Source organism: Eubalaena glacialis, chromosome 13 (genome assembly GCF_028564815.1).
Source record: "Eubalaena glacialis isolate mEubGla1 chromosome 13, mEubGla1.1.hap2.+ XY, whole genome shotgun sequence".
In the NCBI taxonomy this organism is placed as follows: Eukaryota; Metazoa; Chordata; class Mammalia; order Artiodactyla; family Balaenidae; genus Eubalaena; species Eubalaena glacialis.
The window spans coordinates 43405448-43420239 of record NC_083728.1 but is presented as its reverse complement, the minus strand read 5'-3'; the positions used below and the strand labels follow the sequence as shown (position 1 = coordinate 43420239).

Genomic DNA, 14792 nt, shown 5'->3' with positions numbered 1-14792 from the left:
AGGAGGACAGAGCTGGTACCCTTGAGCTAAACAGAAGTTAACAGCAGAGGCTCGGATGGGCCAAGTCAGCAAAATCATTTTAGAATCATTATTGGTAATGAGTGACATGATGTTTTCTCAAAGATTTTGTGAGGAACTTAAAAAAGTGATACATGTTCATCGTGGAAAATATGTAAAGTTTAGACAATTATAAGGAACCAAAAAATGTAACTTCAAGCCTACCAATCAAAGCCTTTTATAAAAATAATATTTTCTTCCAACATTGGTTTAGTGACTGTTTTTACATAGTGGAACAATTTGGAGGTGGGGTCTACACAGAGCTCCCTGCCAGGACCAAGATCCAGGTACACACAGGTGTAACTTACTCATTAACCCACCCATGTTCGCTTCCTTCCCGTCACTGCCATTTCCACAGTCTCCCCTGTGTTTCCTGGAATCACTTCCCAAATAAGCCATTTGCCCTGCTTCTGGGGGACCCAGTCCAAGACCGTACCACCCCACTTCTTAACTATGAGCTCAGGCACTGCCCAGATTAAAGTTTCCCTCTTCTTTTTAACTCAAGTGGAAGCTAAAAAGTCTAAACGATCCAACATATATTTTAAGGCACAGGATAGAAATGCAAAACCATGCCAGGTTGCTGACTCTTTGTCATCAGAACTTCTGATAGGAACATTCCCAAGAGGGAATAAACTATACAGACTCTGTTCTCTTTGGAGGTGACTTTGGATTGTTCTTTATTTCTCCTCTCTTTTGTCCCCTCATTTCTTTCTTAATCTGCTTCCTCTATCGTAGAGGGTATCCTAAACTGAACTGTTTTTGCTGCCAATCCCTCATTAGGTTTCCAGATACACCCACAAACCTGGATGTGATGCTAGGCTTGCTATAAAGCAAGTTCATATGCATTTTATTTGATTAATAGTTACCACTAGTTCTAAAGGCCTGATGCATGCCGACCAGTGTCTACTAGGTTCTACAAGAGATTCTGCAGGGGCTACTAAGACACTATCCTTGTAGGGAAGATAAGACACATACACAGCTGGACTCATGCAGAGCCAAGTGTGATGTGTCAATTGAGGGGCACACATAGGCTGAAATAAACAAGCAAACAAACAACTCGAGGAATTCAGAGAAAGTAGTGAGTCATTCTGGCTGGAATTTGAGAAAGCTTCATGGAACAGGCTAAGAATGATGGGTGGGTTGGATTTTAATGGATCGACTGGGTCAGGGAAGAGAGAGCAGTAATCAAAGCTTCCCCGGTCTCAGTTCCTCGGGGACTCCTATCTGATGTTAAAAGCTAAGACTGCTGCTTCCCTCTCCCTCCCCACAATAGTTACGAAACCTTTGGAGTTTCCTTCTATCTCAGCTCCTCCAATACCCAGTGAGGAAGCAGCAGCATCTTTCTGACGTAAACAGACTGGGCCAGACCCAAGTCCAACCAGAAAATAGGCATATCATCCGGGAATGCATTTCACTTTAGATATCAGAACCCCATCTAACAGGGGTTTAAACAAAAGGGACACTGATTGTATCTCACTTTAAAAGAAAACCAGAGATAGGCATTGGTTGCTGCTGGTTTAGCTATTCAGCAATCTCATCAAGTACCCAGGATTTTCCCATCCTTTTCCATCTTCTTCCTGTCTTCCTTAAGCTGTTGGTTTATCAATCTCATGCTGCTCACCTGCTGGTTGTGAGTTGGCTGCTTTGGATTCAGGCATCGCGACTGCCTCCGAGGCAGGAAGAAGGGAGGAGGGCGGTACCGGAAGTCTCTCTCGTGTTCAAACAGCAAAAGTTTTCTCAGGAGTCCCCTGCAAATCTCTACTTCTATGTCGTTGGCTAGAACTGGATCAGATGGCCCAGCTGTAAAACATTCTGGAAACTTGGGCATTTCACTTTTTAGATTCTATAATTACAGAAAGCAAGGAAGGAGGGATAAGGAATGGCTGCAATGACGATGCTACAAATTCTGCCACCCCTGCGGAAAACTTCACCTGCTGTGGCCAAGACTCTCAGAGCCTTCCTTACTCCCTCTTGGCTGATAGCTCGTTTACCGGTCAACTATAACTGAACTATACTATGTAACAAAGCAGCCCAAATCTCAATGGCTAATAATAAACATGCATTGTCATGCTCACAGGTTCGCTGATTTGCCAGGGTGGCTCTGTTCCACACATGTTTCATTCTTCTGGAACCAGAGGAATGATGTGGCAGAACTCTGCACAAGAGAAGCAAGTAGAAAGGGTGCTGCCTCTTTGTGTGTAGGCTCAGAACTGATTCACTGCCATTTCTGTCCATATTCCACTGGCCAAAGTAAGCCCACGTGGGACCAAAGCAAGATTTCTAGTGGAAGGAACTGCAAAGCTATTTACGGAAGGGTATGGGTACAGTGAGGGGTGAGGAATAGGGTGATCTAATACGTTATCTGTGTGACAGTGGTGGGGGGCCAGGATGTGAATGTGCGTCCTTGCAGGTGGCAAATGTGTTTGTGGAACAGGCAAGGGGCTACTGAAGGCAGTGCCTAGGCAGTGAAGTGGCTGCAAGGTGGTCATTTTAGACCAGGTGTGAGGGAAGGGATGGATACAGGGCACTAGTCCTTTAGGGAAGGCAAAGCATGCTGTACCTTGAATCACCTTTCACGGGTGGCTTTTATTGATTGAACATGTCCAACAAAAAGGGATTTTGAGGCTCACCTTCTTATCAGATATCAACTCGGCATTTTCAGGAGCTTTGGTCTCAGGCAATTCGCAGCCTCAGTCTCCCTCCGTGTCTGGGTGTTTTCATGCCCCAAGTAGGAACTGAGTCCTGCTTTCCCCAGCAGAGGCAACTGGAGATGGTCCCTTGATTTCTCAAGGAGTCTTTTCCCAGATAAACCCCATTTACTATAATTCCTATAACTTAATTAAACCAAGTATTGGGACAATAAGAATAGAATAGAGATGGAGACAATTCCTCATGATGATCACCATACCCAGATTGTTCCTTGGTGCCATTACATTAACCAGAGTCAGAGTGTCTTTCACAGGGCGAATACACTGGTTTTAATTTAATTAAATTCTGACATATGTTCCTAAGAGAGAAATCACAATACAGGTAAACTGTATTAAAGGACATAGGTATGCCTTTGAAAAAAAAAGTATATACATCCTTAACTCTGACAATGGGATTCATTCATTGATCCAATAAACATTTTCAGTAGTCTCTCCTCTCTCTGAAACCTACTTTGACAGAAAGAGTCATATATGAACTCATTTGAGAAGGCAATGAATCTTCTAAGAAAAGTATATAATATCACATTTTTGCATGTTTATTTAATGGAATTTTTTAGAACTTGTCATCTGCCAGACTCTATTCATATATTGTCTATCTTATATTTCACACATATTAGCTTATTTAATTTTTATTATAAATGTGATAGGTAGGTCTTATTATTGTCCCCATTTTACAGATGGAAACTCTGAAGCACAGTGAGGTTAAACAACTTCCTCAAGGTTAAGTAACTTGAAAAAGGTGTGGATTCCCAAAAGACTAATGGAAAAAGGAGATGGAACATCTGATAGACGATACAGTATTTCTAATGAAGCCACATAAAATCTGAATAACCATAATCATTTTGGGGGGAACCAACTAGCCTCCTCATTGCCAAGCATCTTGATTTGACATACAAAAGATTTTTCCTGCCCAGCACACTTCTCTCTCTCCCTAGTGACAGCAACCTAATTTTCCCTGGGAACCACGCTCCCTCATCGAGTCCATGTGGTTTGAGTGGGCAGATCCGACCCTGCATCTCCAAGGTTGGAAAGTCAACCAGGCCTGGGGATTATTTAAGAAATGATCAAGTGACCCAAGCAGAGGACAATGACCATCAGCCCTAGGACTTATGCTGGGTCTTTTAGGAAAGAAGCATCCTCTCTGGTAGGGATGTGAAGAACAGGACATGAGGTTGGGATAGCTGGCAGCCATCTTGCCACTGTTGGAGAAACTCTGAGATTGAAAGCAATACAGTGGGCACTGATGTTGAGAGACTGAGATAAATCAATTCCTAAGGATATTATTTGAGCCCCTGGATTCAGCCATGCCTGAGCTTCTCATTACAGAGCCTGCAGACTTATTAGTTCTTTAAGCCCACAGAGAGTCTTCATTGTCAAAGCCAGTTTGAATCAAGTATCTGTCATTTGTGACAAAGAGCGCTGTCTGAAAGTGAACAAGGTCACTTTCCAAGCCCATTCTTCTGCTCTGGGGGCCTCTATTCTTTCTGTCCAGAAGACCTTGGAGAGTCAGGTTGCTTTTCTTTCTTTGATGCACCTACAAACATCCTCTCACTCTTACATGAAGCTTCCCTCCTTCTCTAGCCATTACTTCCTTATTGACACCAGTAACAAGAACACAGGTACTTTTTACTTAAAGGCTTCAGATTAATCCGTATGAAGAAAAAACAGGTCACCTCGAAAAGTAGCATGAAAAAGTTATAACGGTGAAAAAAACCTCAGGTTTTTACAAGTCCTTGTATCTGATGGAGTGTTTCCCTGTTCAGTACGGTAGCTGTGAGCCGCATGTATCTGCTGAGCACAGAAACTGCGGCCATTATGAGTGAGAAACTGAATTTTTAATTTTACTTAATTTTAATTTAAAATTAAATTTAAAAATTTATACTTGATCCAGTTACTGAAGAACTTTTTTTTAATGTATGCTTGGAACAACCAGAGTACATGAATTTTTCTTAGCAACTGTATGTTTTATAAAATCTGAATACAAATCAAGTATTCCCAATAAAAATTTAGTATCTGAATTGAGACATGGTGAAAGTGTAAAATACATGTAAGTTTCAAAGATTAGGTTTGAAAAAGAGCAAAATTATTTTATTATTTTTATATTGATTACATGTTGAAATGATAATATTTTCGATATACTGAGTTTAAAATATTCTTAAAATTAATTTCACCAGTTTCATGTTTTTGTTTTTGTTTTTCTTCAAGATCTACTCTTCTAGCTACTTTCAGATATGCAACACAGCATTATTGACTATAGTCACCATGCTGTACATTATATCCCCATGACTTATTTCATAATTAGAAATTTGTACCTTTTTGACCCTCTTCACTCACTTCGCCCACCACCTCGTATTTTTTTGAACATGGCTCATGTTATATTTCTATTGGATGGTGCTGGTCTATAGTTTCTGTCTAAATAGTGATTTGAAGACCCTACTTGTACTCTATAGGGTGGAGCTTATCAAACCTCTGAAGCGGAGAGCGTTCAGGATGTGAGCTTTTACGCTGAAAAAACATTGAAGAAATGTGTCAACAACCCCTCTGATGTTAGTTTTCCTTATAAAAGTCTGGAACAATCTAATTAAACAGTTTTGATTATTTTTCATGTTATTATTTGATCAGTGAACAATCCTTTGGTTTGTTCTCTTGGTCTGTGTGATGCCCTTCTAGTTGAAGGGTAAAAACATGAATTCCTGAAAATTTTACTTTGAAAAGGAAAAGGGATTTCCCTGGCAGTCCAGTGGAACTCCACGCTTCCACTCTAGGGGGCGTGGGTTCTATCCCTAGTCGGGGAACTAAAATCCCACATGCTGTGTGGCACGGCCAAAAATAATAATAATCAAAAATAATAATAATCAATCAATCAATAAAATAAAAAGGGAAATATTCTGTTTAATGCAAAATAGGAGATATTGTAGATTGTTTCCAGAAATCTTTTCATACTGCATATTTTTGTTGCTGTCTTGTCAATGTTTTCATTTATATATGTCTGATATTTTTATTGAAATAATCTGCCCACCCTGGGAAGCTTCATTTTTGCTTCATTTCTCCCAGTTTCCAGAGATCATGATTCTAGAGTCCTTCTTCCTGCTCAGAAGCTGGAAGATACAGTTACAGCAGAAGGTAAATGAGGGCTCGAGTCTCAAGGGTCCTGCCAACTGGGGGGCTCTGGTCCCACTGGGCCCCCTTCCCCATGGTAGGGACTTCTTCAGAATTTCCTTTTAAGCATTCAAAGGTCCTCTGGCACAAAGAGATAACAAAACAAAAATACATGACCCTCATTCTGGAAAGCTGAAAATTGCAGGGTTTTTAAAGGACTTCATTGTAAATCTAGCATACACCCTGCAAAGCATTTGCCAGCTTGCTTTCAGCTCCCTTCTCCACACTCCCCTGTCCTCTTCTGCATTGCAGAGGGCTCATCCTGCAAACTACATTTCTCGGACTTCCCAGCCAATTGGCTTCTGGCCGGATTTGGCCTGTGGGAAACGTGGCCAGGAGACAGGAGATAGAAAGCAAAGGGAAAACAGGGAGAAGCCAGGGAGTTATCAGCTAGACCTCTGTTTCTTTCTTAAGATGCATCATCTTTGGTAGTGACTTTGTGTCCTGTTTTCCAGCTTTTGTCAAATAGCCCTTAATTCTATGACATTATATGGAAAAATTTAGAAAGTGCACACTAATGATTATACATTTATATATAATATTTTTAATAGATTATAAAAATATATGTTAAAATATGATTAGGATTGGTGGAGTGGGTCAGGGAATGCAATTGGCATTATGGCTAAAGGGGACCTGATGTTCAACTGTAATGAATATTGTACTTTTTTACAAAACAGAGCGAAAGGCCACAAACACAAAGAGTTAATAGCTATTAATCCTGGATGGTGGAAAAGAAAAGAAAAAAGAAAAGTCACACTTCTAGATATTTTGGGGGAGAAGAAATAACTTTACCATAATATATTTTTTCTTTTCTTACTTAAGTTTTTCCAGGAATTATTTAAGTATAACTGTATTAGTTTTTATTGCTGCTGCAACAAATTACCACAAACTTAGTGGCTTATAACAACACACATTTATCATCTTATAGTTTTGGACATCAGAAGTCTGATACAGGACTCACTGGGCCGAAATCAAGGTGTCAGCAGGGCAGTGATCATTTCTGGAGGCTCTAAGAGAGAATCTATTTCTTGTCTTTTCCAGCTTCTAGAACCAGCCACATTCCTTGGCTTGTGACCTCTTCCTCCATTTTCAAATCTAGCAAGATTACATGCCTTTCGCCATTCTTCTGTAGTCATATTTCCTTCCGACTACAACACGGAAAGATTCTATGATTTTAAGGACCCTTGTAATTAGGTTGAGCCTACCCAGATAATCCAGAATGACTCCACATTTCAAGATCCTTCACTTCATCACATCTGCAAAGACCATTTTGCCATGTAAGGAAACATATTCACAGGTTCCAAGGATTAGGATGTGGACATTTTGGGGGAAGGGTCCATTATTCTGGCTACCATGATAATGTGCAGAGGGAAGACATCCTTCATTTGTAAACTAAAGGCTTTTATAAGCCCCTCTTCCATCTAGCATGGCATCTTTCTGAGAAGACAAAGTTTTTATTCAAGTTCAAGTCCACAGCAGTGAGGGTGTTCACCTTCTGATCATGCATATCTGAGCAGGAAACTTGCTGTACATTTTTACAATAGACGACAATGAGAAATTCACAAGTTCATTAAGATGGTTTTCATCAGGACAGCAGGCAGATCTCAAATTAAAGTTATGACAGAGAGCTGTTCTGTAGATCCCCCTCAATGAAAAGACAAGCATCATTTGGTCTAATTGTTGCTTAGCTATAGCAAAACGTTGGGACTGTAATGACAAAACAGTTCAATGAGATATTACATTTCGCACTGGTTGCAGTGGTTCTGCTGAAAACAGGTTCTGGTTCTGCTGAACCAGGATTTTGCTGAACTGGTTAGTCATCTAGAAACTGAGGCTTGGAACTAATTATTAGGAAGTGTTAATGTTCTCTGACCCATGATGAATAAGCCTTCCTTCCTGAGTAGATTAACTTCTCTTTAAGGAAAGAGCTAATGAAATTTAGAACCTCCCAAGGAGATCATAAGTAGGCATTTGATTAAGCAAACAAGTTAAAGCAAGAACTTGGCAGATAATCATGAAAATGGTCCTTGTCAAGTTCTTTCGCATTTCATTGAGCAATTGCATTCCGCCAGCAAACAAAGGACTAACATGTTAAATGTTCAAGAACTTGATGGTTATGCAATCAACCATCAGAAATGTTCAAGCTGCCCTTCCAGTTGATCCGGGGTAACTGCTTTTTCCCATCATCCTTGAAGCATTTGTATAGCTTTTGTCCACTTCATTTCTGGAAAACTATTTTAGCAGGTAGAAATTTTTCCAAAATTTAAGATGCAAGAGGGGGGACATTTTTCTGATTTTATAACTCAAGTCAAATGTAGTCCATCAAGGTTAGCAAAAAGTCTAAGAGTAGTTATTATTTTTCCTTGATTCATCTCTGTTATGTATTAGTGGAAACCAGGAAAAATGGGGGTCTGGCTTCTGGGCTGCCAAGATATATATCGCCCATCCCAAATTGGGCCAGTAAACTGTGGGCAGCTGTGTTGTCAGCACCTGCCTTCTCTAGACCTAGCTGGGTACTGTGAACTTCACAGCTGCCCCCAAGGATACAGTGCTTTGTGTTTTAAACTGATTCCCATGAAGCCTCTCCTTTCTGGGTATTTCCACCTTTGAGGTACAGCATGGAAATTGAGACTTCTATCCTCCCTGGGCTTGAGAAATCCAACCCTGCCCCTGGCCTGGCTTCTCGGCCTGTGAGGGGGAAGGTGAAATCACCTTTTCCTTCAATCATGAGTATTTATTGAATCTCGTCTTAGTGTAGGTCCCCCCTCTTGTAGCAGACCCTGAGACAAGAATTCAAGTGTAAATAGTTTACGTGGGAGGCGGTCCCAGGAAACACTAGCAGGGAATTGTGGAGGTGACACAGAAGGGTAGGCAGCCTTATGGAGCAAGTTATCACCGTGGGCGACTAGAGCTCAAGCCCAGTGGGAAACTCTGGGAGCTGATGTACAAGACTCAGAGTTGACTTATGGATGGGGAGGAAGTTGGGTTATATATCCACCTGCCTCTAAGCATCACTGGTGGAGGGCTGCCAGCGGTTAACTGCCCAGACTGTCCAATCTACTGTGTCTGAGGCCAGGGTGGCTTTCTGCTGTTTGGGAGGACACCCTCTGGTGAGAGATGAAGATACTGGCAGTTGGAAGTAGAGCGAGCTCACATTGCAGTGGTACCACCTTAGGGGCGGTAATTCAAAGGCTTGTTATTCCAGCTATGAGGAAGGCACTGAAGTAAGTGCTGTAGAAAAGCTTAGTTACTTCAGTCAATACATGAAGCAGAGCAGCTGTGTGTTGCTGACTGTATGCTTAGAATGATGCCAAGTGCTGTAGGGGAAGCAACAGAAACAGGAAGTATGATGTCCCACTGATTTGAGGGGCTTACGGAATAGGGAAGATAACCTTGTTTCTACCATTCAACATGGGCAAATGGACAGAATATAAATAGTGCATTGGCATTAGGGGAGGATTGGAATTCTTGGGAAAGGCTTCATGGAGAAGGTAGGAAATAAAGGAAGGATAGTGTTTGTAGAAACAAAGCCAAAGCCTGTATCATCTGAGGACCGGTGAGACAGATGGCATGGAGATGGAGTTAGCCTAGCGTGTTGATACGTGGTGAACAAGCCCATGAGACCGAGGTTGATGGAACATATTCAAGTGAGTGGGGATCTCTATGCTTGACAGGGTAGGGCAGGGCCAACACTGAGACGTTTGAAGGCAAAACAAAAAAGTCTTGGCTTGTTATTGTCCTAAAGATGTCAGTCATTGCCTTGAGCCTACAATCCCTCTTGAAAAAGCCCACCCATGCCCACAGTACTGTTGAAGAAGTGGCTGTGTTGGGGCAGGTGACCCTGCTTCCGAGGCAACATCTGATTGTCATGGAGCAGACACCTGCCCCAGGTGGGCTAATCAGATTATGGTGTTTTGAATTTTTCCCCTGGCATTTGGACGTAGGGCACTAAGAGGCTGAATTAGTTTGTCCTCTGTAGAGACAGGGCAAGGGTTCTGTTCCCTTAGTAAGCTGCAGCCATGTGCCAACACAGCACATGAGTAAAACATCGTAGAAAATATTAACTGCAGCAAAAAAGATGAGTACAAGTGCTAGGAGAATCAGAGAAGAGAGACTATGTGGCCCCAACACGTTTAAGGTGACTTTCTAATTCCCCCAAGGCCACGGTGCACCTCTGGAATTTAAGTCTTTTGTAAACTTTCCATCTAAGTTAATTTGAATGGGTTTCTCCTCCTTGGAAATCGAGGACCGTTAACTAAAACAAGGTGGTAACCACTAACTTGCATATTTCCAGTGCTCTGATTCTCAGTCCTCTGGGTTGAAGTCAGTTGGTGATCCCCAGAAGAAAGCCTTGAGACAAGAATCATGTTCAAATGGTTTATTCAGGAAGGGCTTCAGGGAGACCCTAAAGGAATGGGGGAAACTTGATGGGGAAGGGAAGGAAGCCAAGCTGGTGGTGAATTCACATCCATCGATGCGGTCTGCAGAGGGCGCTGCAGTGGAAGTCCCGCCTCAGGGCTCCTCCTTCTTCCCTCCCGCAACGGAGCCCGGCTTCCCCTCTCCCCTTACTGACCTGCACTGTCGCGGGCAGGCAGAGGTTGATTAGGCAAGATCGTGGCCCTCCACTCGTGTACAGTCCAGTTGAGGGAGACAAACTTGCAAACACATATAGGCGACTAGAAAAATAGCTGCTGGTGGCGGAGAATAAGAAAATCTACACCCAAAGGAAGTTCTCTGCAAACAGTGAATGATTTAACATGCATGGGCTGTGCTCCCCCTCAAACATATTAGAATCACTCAGCAACATAAGCATGGTTGATTTCCTCCCAGGTACTATTTTTAAAAATCTCTTCTAGAAAACAGAAGTTCCTGGAAAATGACTGTTGAAGGAAAGTGGTTATAACCTGGCTGGAGCCCAGTTTATACTCCACAGCCTTGACCCGAGAAAGAGAGTAGTAAATATCAAATCCAACAGCTTGGTAATATTCCGTTGTACATATGTGCCACATCTCCTTATCCATTCGCCTGTCGATGGACACTTCCATGTCCTGGCTATTTTAAATACACCTGCAATGAACATTGTGGTATATGTATCTTTTTGAATTATGGTTTTCTCAGGGTATATGCCCAGTAGTGGGATTGCTGGGTCATATGGTAGCTCTATTTTTAGTTTTTTATGTATACACTACCTAGTGTAAAATAGATAGCTAGTGGGAAGCAGCTGCATAGCACAGGGAGGTCAGCTCGGTGCTTGCTTTGTGACCTCCTAGAGGGGTGGGATAGGGAGGGTGGGAGGGAGACACAAGAGGGAGGGGATATGGGGATGTATGTACACATATAGCTGATTCACTTTGTTATACAGCAGAAACGAACACAACATTGTAAAGCAATTATACTCCAATAAAGATGTTAAAAAAAAAAAAAAAAGCAACTTGGTAAGACTGTTGTATGTTTTTCTTTTCCCCCTGAAGGTATGTTTACTCTTTCAGGGACTAGGAACTTAATTGTTTAAGGTATGTTTGGTCCCGGAGTTGGGCTGCCAAGAAAACAGTGGGCATTTGTTTGTGATAATATATATATTTTTTTTCCCAGTATGGTCTCTAGTGCAGGGTTGGTGAAAGTGTGGGCCAGTATCCACAAGGCTTTCAGGAACCTTAAACTGATAAAGCACAGAACTTCCTCTTTATTATGAGCAAATGATGTACCATATGATATCATTTCATATTTTATACATATAAGCAAGTGCTACATACTAGTAAGTGACTATATGAGGAATTAACTATTACTAAAATTTAGTATTCATACTTTTTTTTTTTTTGGCTGTTCCTCGCGGCATGCAGGATCTTAGTTCCCTGACCAGGGATTGAACCCGTACCCCCTGCATTGGGATCGCAGAGTCTTAACCACTGGACCGCCAGGGAAGTCCTTCATATGTTTTAAATAGCACGATATTGGAGTTTAATAAGAACAGTTAATTCAGGGCTCCAGTGGAAGTTGGCTTCTGCTGAATTTTTCACAGCACTGGAAAACGTGCACTGCTGCTGTGCCCAGGCAGGGAGTACGAACTCCCACAAGGCTTGGTGGAAACACTGGTCAGTGCATCCCTAGGGGTGTTCTTTATGGTTTTTAATTGCTGTTATTCTTTGCTTCCTAATCATCAGTCATTGTTAGTTCAAATTCGTCTTCATCTACTTTCCTCCATAGTTGGTTAATTTTCTTATGTGGAAAAATGCTGTTTTAGTGTGAGTTTCCCCAGTAGACTCTGAGATAAGGATGTGAATACAGGTAGTTTATCTGGGGGACGATCCCAGGAACCACTGGAAGGCAAGTGGGGAAGGAGACAAGGAAGGAAAGAAAACCAATCAAAGGGTGTGCAAATGAGCAGAATTCCTGATGTGGGCAGCTGGGGCTCAGGCCTCTGGGGACTCTCGGGAGACTTTGCATAACATGCCTCAGTGTTGCCCCACCTGAGAGGTGAGGTTTGGGGTATTTATCCGACATTTTCCATTAGATGACTGTTGAGGGCTGCTTCTGGAGGCATTGATTCACAGATACCTCCAGCCTGCATGGTGGGTCATGCCCCTGCAGCCAGAAAAAGCCCTCCAGGAGAGTGGCAAGAGGTTTATAAGAGGCTGTCAGTGAGGAGAAGAGTTGGAAGAGAGGACTAGCAGGAGCTGGACAGGACACAGATGCTCTGACAGCGTCTACCTGGGATGCAAATGTCCATGAACAGTACTGGGGGCCCATCAGTGTCTAATCACTTGACTTTAGAACACCCGTGTGTTGCATTCAATGCACTATATAAGCCCCAATTGCTAAGTCGTCAGGGAGAACCTTATGTTAAGAATGCGATCTTAAAGTTGAAACCCAGAGGATGGGAAGAAGCCAGCCATGTGAAGAGGAGAGAGTGGTCCTGAAGTCTTCTGCACCAGTTTTCCCATTTAAATTCTGAGTCTAAACAAGGAAATTTAAATCCTTGATTGCTTGAAGAGTGATTCTTAGCAATCACATTCTTATTCAGAATAAAATTATTTTTAGCCATCCTGCAGGATAAACTTTCAAATTTTCTATTTGCTACCATTTCAACATCATGTTTCTCTCTTCTAGTCAATTTCTCTTTGTCCACCCATTAGTCTAATGGCCTAATCCCACTCTTTTTGCTGCATCTACTGCAAGAATGAAGACCATTCTCAAAATCAGACTGTCGACATTCCAGAAAATGTCGACATCACTCTGAAGGGATGCACAGTTATTGAGAAGGGCCCAGAGACACCCTCTGGAGGGACTTCAATCATATTAATGTAGAACTCAGTCTCCTTGGAAAGAAAAAGATGAGGCTCTGGGTTGACAAAGGGTGGGGAAATAGAAAGTAACTGGCAATGGTTCACACTATCTGTAGTCGTGTACAGAACATGGTCAAGGGTGTCACACTGGGCTTCCATTACAAGATGAGGTCTGTGTATGCTCACTTCCCCATCAACATCATTATTTAGGAGAATGGTTCTCTTGTTGAAGTCTGAAATTTGGGGGATGTGAAAAATACATCCACAGGGTTCAAATGAGGCCAGGCACTGCTTGTTTAGTATCTCAAGCCTAGAAAGAAGAGTTCATTTTTGAAGGAAATGACATTGAACTTGTATCAAATTCAGCTGCTTTGATTCAACAAGCCACAATACTTAAAAACAAGGATATCAGAAAACTTTTGGATGCTATCTCTGTTTCTGAAAAAGGAACAGTTCAGCAGGCTGATGAATAAGACCTACGTTGTCCAGCTACAGAAGCAGCAAGATGCCAGATAATACTTCAGACTCATCTGTGATATTTTAAAGATGCAATAAAAGCTCTTGATTGGGGGAAAAATCCTAATCCCATTTTCACCGGCTGCTGCTTTGAGAGTTCCCATCTTCCATCCTAGATTTTTCTAATCTAGTGCCTTAGAAAAAAAGACATCTCATTGGAGACACAGAAAATTTCAGCCCCTTCTAAAGATGGTGGGGATGACAATCCAGATACCTGGGGCTGGACTTCTCAAATTTTTTGAGTTACCAACTTCCCAACTCTGTCTTGCCTCTCAGCTGAAAGGTAATTCCATATCTCTCGGACACTAGTCCTGACGTTTGTCTTAGGATCTCAATATTCTGTAAGTAATTGTGTGGCATTGAGAAGGACTTAAATGAGTTTATGATTTTTTTCTTGCTATGGAGTCACTGTCAAAATTGTCTGAGTCACACTTCTCTTCTTTGCAATGTAATACACTCCCAAGGGGCACGGGGCTTCAACTTGAGCACGTGCAGTAAGTAGTGTTAGAAAGAAGACTAAAAACTATATAAAAAAAAAAAAGAAGCCATTTCAGATCTCACTTCTTAACAGATTTCCTGAAATCTTATCAACGGAAACAGCATCACTTATCAACATGCAATGGCAGGGTCCCCTTAAATCATACTCCTCCATTGATGGCATGGCCCTTTTGAGGTGCCTCTGGTAGTTCTAACTTTTGAAAGCATCATTTTCTCCCATATGTATTTGGAGTTGTTGTCTTGTTTGCACATAATTGTATTCTATCTTCCAGAGATTTCTCACAATTTTTGTTCCTCTGATGGAAAACCTTATATTTTTCTGCACTATGATGGATTATTTTCATCAAGTTTTCTTTCATTGCACAGGCTGTATGATGGAAGTAGACACCTGTACTCAGTTTGTAATTTGATACAATTTTAAATAGCCCTTTATATATGACCTATCTGTTTTTATATCCAGCAACACAAAGTTAGATCTCAATTAAGGCTGAATGAATTAAAATTTTAAATCATTGCTTTGTAAGAAGATCCAACTTAATCATCCATAGGCAAATTTTAAATATGTGTGTTA

At 41.6% G+C, this 14792-nt stretch overlaps 2 pseudogenes; one reads left to right on the top strand and one right to left on the bottom strand.

Annotated features, from left to right (window-relative positions):
- Positions 1 to 1885, bottom strand: part of LOC133104183 (thioredoxin-like protein 1) — a 41320-nt pseudogene extending 39435 nt beyond the window's left edge.
- A 60-nt stretch (positions 1886 to 1945) lies between these two features.
- Positions 1946 to 13680, top strand: LOC133104182 (large ribosomal subunit protein uL6-like; annotated as a pseudogene).
- Positions 13681 to 14792: the final 1112 nt, after the last annotated feature.